Source organism: Pteropus medius, unplaced genomic scaffold (assembly GCF_902729225.1).
Source record: "Pteropus medius unplaced genomic scaffold, Ma_sr-lr_union100, whole genome shotgun sequence".
In the NCBI taxonomy this organism is placed as follows: Eukaryota; Metazoa; Chordata; class Mammalia; order Chiroptera; family Pteropodidae; genus Pteropus; species Pteropus medius.
The window spans coordinates 20,801,622-20,807,621 of record NW_024350319.1 but is presented as its reverse complement, the minus strand read 5'-3'; the positions used below and the strand labels follow the sequence as shown (position 1 = coordinate 20,807,621).

The window sequence follows — 6,000 nt, the reverse complement described above, 5'->3', positions numbered from 1 at the left end:
TAGCTGTTTTCCTCAACATTATGAAAAGAAAAGGAATCTTGGCACGCTAGTGATTGTGGAAATCAAATATGGGCCTGTTCCACCTTAAAGGGCCTAAGCTTGCCTAAGTGTTTGGGTCTAGCAGAGTTTGGGCACCACCATATTTGGAGCGTGCCTACTTTGGGGCGGGAACCTCCTTGAGAGTGATTAGGTCAGCGCTGGGGGAGGTGACCTTGCTTGGTTTCTGGCACCCGACAACAGAGGTGCACTGTTTCTGCTCCCCCGTTTGTCTAATTGGCCCAAACGCTCCACTAGCGCGAAGCTGCCCAAGAGCTCCTCGCTGGCCACCCCCGCGGTCCGCAGCTCGGTAGAGGCGGGAAAGCAGCGCGCCTGCGCCGTGGGAACCGGGGCCCGGAGGCGAAAAGCGGGGAACGGAGGGGGGCCACTGGAGCCGAGTAGCGTACAGAGCGGCGTGTGACGCGGGGACGCCGCGCGCTCCCAACGTCGCCCCGGTTTGACGCACACGGCACCAAACTGTGAGTTTCAGGGGTTATTTGGTCGGATTCGCCGGGACCCGAGTGGGTTTCGGGCCTCTGGGCTGTGGCGGCGGCGGGACTAAGGGTGGCGGAAGAAGTTGGGGGACCCGGCCTTCGGCGCTTGAGCCGGGGGAGCTACGCCCTAGGCTGGGTCCCAACCATCCAAAAGGACGCATTTTGCCGCACAGGCTAAGATGGCGGCGGCGGCCGAGGAGGCGGAGTTGGTGCTACACAAGGAGCCCGGGCCCCGGGTTCGGGGAGGCGGCGGCCGCGGCGGCCGTGGGGGGCGGCGGAGCCTGAGGTGAGCGGCGGCCGCCGCCGCGGGGCGGGACTCGGCGGAGGCGGTAGGGGGAGGACTTCTCCACCGCGGCGTTGGAGGATCCGGTAGCGGACACAAAGGGGCTGAGCTGGGCACTAGATTTGGGGGTTTTGTTTAGTCACATGAAGCCGAGCAGCCAGTGAGCAGTAGGGGGAAGGGGCCCAGATCTGGCGGCTTGGGGAGCCTGGCGGTCGCCATTGCAATACACTTGAGTAACGGGGCGGTCCGAGAGCAGTCACCAAGCTCTCTCTTCGGGGCTGCTCGGGCTTGGCCAGGGCGCCAGCTCTGGCATTAACTGTACACATCCCTACCCTAACGTGGGACGAGGACCGCATAGCCCTTCCCCCGTTCTGCAAGATCTTATGCCGCTAGGTGCCCGGGAAGTAACAGCAAGAGGTAAATCGCTCAAAATGTTTGGGTTGCCAGGGGTTTGGTGGGTGTCCAGCTAAAGCTTTTTGCTTCTCCAGGTCTGATTCCCTGGCCTTTGTGTCCCTGGGAGCTTAATCTCTGCCAGAGGAAAGCAGGTGTGCTCCACTTCTCCCGTGAACCTGAAGATGAGTTGTCCCAGACCCTTCTCAGTGATTGGAAACTTAGGTGGTGGAGCTAAAGGTTTCTTGTTACGAGACTTCCGCAGACGACTCTCGTGTTGGGATCCATCCATGGTTTAGCAACATTAGTGGAAAACTTTTCTTGAACTGTTTTAAGTCATATTGACATAAATTTAGTTGTTATAGAACTTTTATGTGTAGACTTCAAATTCTGTGTGGTCATTAAGAAGTATTCAACAAGGGATAAACACAATTGGGGGCCTGAATGATGGTCCTGTTTTGTATACAAATTAATCATTTCAACAGAAATACCAAAACACCATCATCTATTCTGGCCAATCCTGACTAATGCCAGGCTTGTTGCATCTGGATGATAGATTAGATTTGCATTAATAGTATTATTGCTTCTCTGCAGTAGTTCAGTTACATTTTTTGGTCCTGCAAGAAGGAAAGCATTTCAAAAAATAGACAACTCAAGTAGCTCAAAGAAAGGAAACCGGCTCTTTGCCTTCAGTGCCATGTGTAAGTATCCAGGGAACTTGATGGCGGCAATACTGCATTGGCAGATTTGGTAAGAAAAAGTCAAGTTTTCATAAAGAAGTTATAATTAATAGGTGAAACGTGAAGGCCATGAAGGCTTGACTAATGTTAATGCAATGACGTGTCTATTGCTGTTAAAATATGGCAGTGTAAATTTTAGAATTTCTAACAATTTGAAGTTGTACTGCATTAATGGCTACATCATGCTTTGTATATTGGTATTAACTAATCTTTGAAGTACAAAATTTGGAAACAACCAATGTTTTGTTTTGCCCAAGTCACATTAACAAATTAAAATGATTGAAAGTATATTTAAACACATTTTGATCATTAACTTAGATCTGTGTTCAAACTGAAATTTTAACTTTTCAACTTTACCTAAAACTTTCATCTTCCTTTTTTTAAAGTCCTCCCCTCCCCCTTTAGCTTTTCTCCTAACAGAAAACAATCTTCTTGTATTAACAAATGGGAGATAAATTAACAGTGGCAAAATGTATTAGTGAATTACACGGTTGTAGAGTGGAAGAATCTCAGGGAACAACTAATCTTACCTTTTATGCTTTATTGAGGGCCAGAGATGCTTAAGTTAGTCTGGAAAATTGTCTCAACTTCTACCCCATTGCTCTTTTCATTGGTCAAATTGCTGGGATGAGAAGGTGACTATCTGGAACTAATAATGGTTAAAAAGTCAAACAAGGGAGTGTGTTTGAGAATACTTCTTAATTAGAAACTGTTATATTAATGAGAACTTCTGGGACAAATTAAAAACTTATTTAACATGATAGGATGACTTAGTTTTTAAAGTGATTTTCAGCAAAACAAATTCAGTTCAAAATAACAGACATTTCAGATAATTTCAGAGCAATGTTGCTTTTGAATTTTGTCCTTTTCAAAAACACAATCTTGACCCAGAAATTTAAAAAAACAGCTTGATAAACTCGGAAAGTTTGAAATAACTGCCATTACTACCAGTTATTACATAAGAAATGAGATAGATGCTGAAAACAATGGTGTTAGTGACTTTAATTTTGTAATTCTTTTTAGTTGTGTAAATGGTCATGCCTCTTATACTGGCCCTAGTTAAAAACAACTTAAGACTAACTACTACTACTGAGTAGTATATCTGTAAGATTTGTCAGGAAAATCAGCAAGTAGTAAAATCATTTATGGTGGGACGCCATAGTTATCTTTAACTTATTTGGATATCAAATTTAACAAAAACAGTTAAATTGTTTTGGGGCTCTAAAGCTTTTATGGGTCATTTAAGGTAACATTTATGTTAGTGATTTTTCTAAGAAGTTGATAAACTTTTTTAAGTTTCAACACTAAGTAAGTAGATTTAATTTCACACTAGTCTTGCGATAATTAGGATTACTCCCAGATTATTTGTAATTATAAAGTGAGTCTGTCACTTGCAAACCTTAAACATTTTGTTCATGTTATAAAAGGGAGAGTTTTGGTTGTGGTTGAATTGAGACTGGATTGGGTAGCAGGAGGAGAAGAGAGACAAGGACAGTCACTAAATATGATTGGGATACCTGCAGTTTAGAGAAAGTGATTGTCAGAAAAGATCAGGTTCACCTTTCTCTCATCCCAAATACACTGTTAGTGTTTAGAATTACTTATTTAGACTTTCTCAGGTTGCTATTCCAAAGAAAAAAGTGGATCTTACTCTTGTAGGAGTGCTTTTCTCATGACTACTTTTGCAGGCAGATCTTAATGCAGAAATGAGTACGTCGAATTATCCAGCCCTAATTTTATGAAACACTGATTTTAGGAGTCCTTTTAAAAAAAGTGTTTTTAATTTTTTCAAAAATTGATAGCCCTATAAAATAAAACCAGGATAAAAGATGGCTACTGTCTAATATTTTGGATATTCAAAAGAGCTATAATGTTTTTACATTTATTAATCTTTCTGGTATAGAGAAGTCACTTGTAGGTGGAGAATCTAAATGTTGAACAAAGTTAATGGGACATAGCACAGAATAGTATCTTTTAATTCATATTTATTAGAGGGAAATAGCTGCTTTTAATAGTACAAACCATTTACACATTGAATTTTGAGAGAATTGAGAATAATCAAACTGATTCTAGCACTAGCTCACCCTGCTGGTTGGCTAAAGTATTTCTCTTTTCCTTCTTAAAAAAACAAAAACCAAAAAGACAAAGATCACTTGAAACTAGAGGTAGAACACCAAATTCAATTCATAGACTTTCTTCAGGCAGATGGAGTGCCCATGAAAAAGGCTTTCTCATCTCTAGGGCCTCAGATGCTCTACTGTTTAATTTTTTTTCTTAGATCTGCCAAAGTTGAACTAGAGTTACTATCTTTGAATTTACTGGGAACTCTGAATGCGATTAGGGGGAGTTAGTATGTTTTTGTTCTTTTAAATTTAAGACATCCTTTGACAGTTGAGAGATGTTAGCAAGAAAAACAAAAGTCCTGTGAGATTACCTTCGAGAGGAGAAAAGCAGAGGATTTCAAGAGGGAGAGAAGGAGGAGCATGTCAGGGCAGAAGCAGCAGCAATGCACACTTCTCTTGAATAGGGAAAAGTAAGACTGGATTAAGGTTAGTGTTTCTAAGAGATTTCTTTTACACTCTCCCATACTAATCTCTATTCCTCTGTCTATAAGTTCTATGTAGTCTTCCCATTTCATTTGAGATTCTGGAGACTGATCTTGGACGTAACTTCGAAAAATATAGATGTGATTTGTTCCTTGAAATTTAAGTCTGTTAGTCTAGATTACAGTGCAGTTGAAGTTGGTTAGACTAATAGAGATTTTAGGTATTAAGCCTTTAACTATGTATATCATTCATTAAAGTTGACAATACAGTTTTAAGACTTTTTGTACAAAGCCCAGATAAATGTTGAGAGCCAAACAAATAATTTAAAATAAAAAACCTAATAAAGTGTTAGGATTAAAGTAATTTATAGTTTACAAAGCATATTTACCTGTATTTTATAAATTATTTATCAGATTTTTAAAAAGATTAACATTTTAATCCTTCCATGGTGTTTATCCTTTTACTCAAAAGCTTAATACATATCTTTTTCATTAGTTTCTTGAGGAAGATGTTAAATATAACTACTGCTTTCAAAACACTGTTTATTGGGGAAAGGGTGATTTCCAATTGTTGACTGGTTTGAGAAGGTGGATAAAAGCCTTGCCAAAGTTGGACTTACTGAATATTATACACACACAAACAGGTGTATGTACACACACAGAAAATCATAGTTGTAGTTATAATTATGTATATATAAATAAAGAGGAAGGATGTGATAAGGTTTGAAAGTATAAGCCTTGAAGTACAACTGGTAGGCGCTAGTTATGTAGGCACTAGGCAAGTAGATTTAACAATAATACTATACATAATTCATGTAACATCCTTAGCTTTCTGGTACACAATGAATGCTGATTAAATGTTATCTGTTATAATAATAATAATAGTTATTATTACCATTGTTTATTTTTTTCTATATATAGTTGAAACTTTTACAAACTGTTAGTGATTTGGATTTGTATACTTCTGCTAATGTTTCATTTTCAGACTTGTATTTACAAAGGGAAGGTGTTAAAGGAAGTCAGAGGTAGGCATCACACTGTGCTTTCTCCTGTTTGAGCAGTTCAGTATTTCAGGAACATGTTTCATTTTATGACTGTCAACTGATGAATAAATGCATTTGGGAATGAGTACATGTTAGTGAAGTTATTTCCCAACCAATGTGTTGGTTTGTCTTGTTACAACATCCTGAATTTCTTCCCTCTCCTTTAAATTTTTGACCATGAGAATGGTGGTGACCATTAGTAGAGAGAATAGTGAGTGTGGCCATGTGTTTTTGTATGTAATGTACGTATAAACCCCCAGCTATGAGTGAGGAGTGGCTTCAGTACTAGCTAGATTTTGGAAAGGCATGTTACTTTTCATTGCTTAATCTGAATTGGGAATTTTGTTAAACAGCATTTCCTTTTGCCATTTTCCTTTTCACACTTTTCTTTGTTTTGTCTATGTCTCTGCTGGTGTGGTCTTAAACTTATTTCTCCCTTTACTTTTTTTTCTACCACCTACCCCGCCCC

At 40.0% G+C, this 6,000-nt stretch overlaps 1 protein-coding gene across 14 annotated transcripts in view; it reads left to right on the top strand.

The window, feature by feature from the left end:
- Positions 1-208: 208 nt before the first annotated feature.
- Positions 209-6,000, top strand: part of ZNF644 (zinc finger protein 644) — a 101,359-nt gene continuing 95,567 nt past the window's right edge. For 2 of the 14 annotated variants that reach the window (XM_039838797.1, XM_039838804.1), the window contains exon 1: positions 210-515. The gene's annotated coding sequence lies outside the window, so the exon portion shown is untranslated. Of the gene's footprint in view, positions 516-703; positions 817-870; positions 1,231-1,301; positions 1,905-1,934; positions 1,954-6,000 lie in introns of those variants that run through there. The other 12 variants (XM_039838810.1, XM_039838802.1, XM_039838799.1 and 9 more) reach the window with 11 other exon arrangements.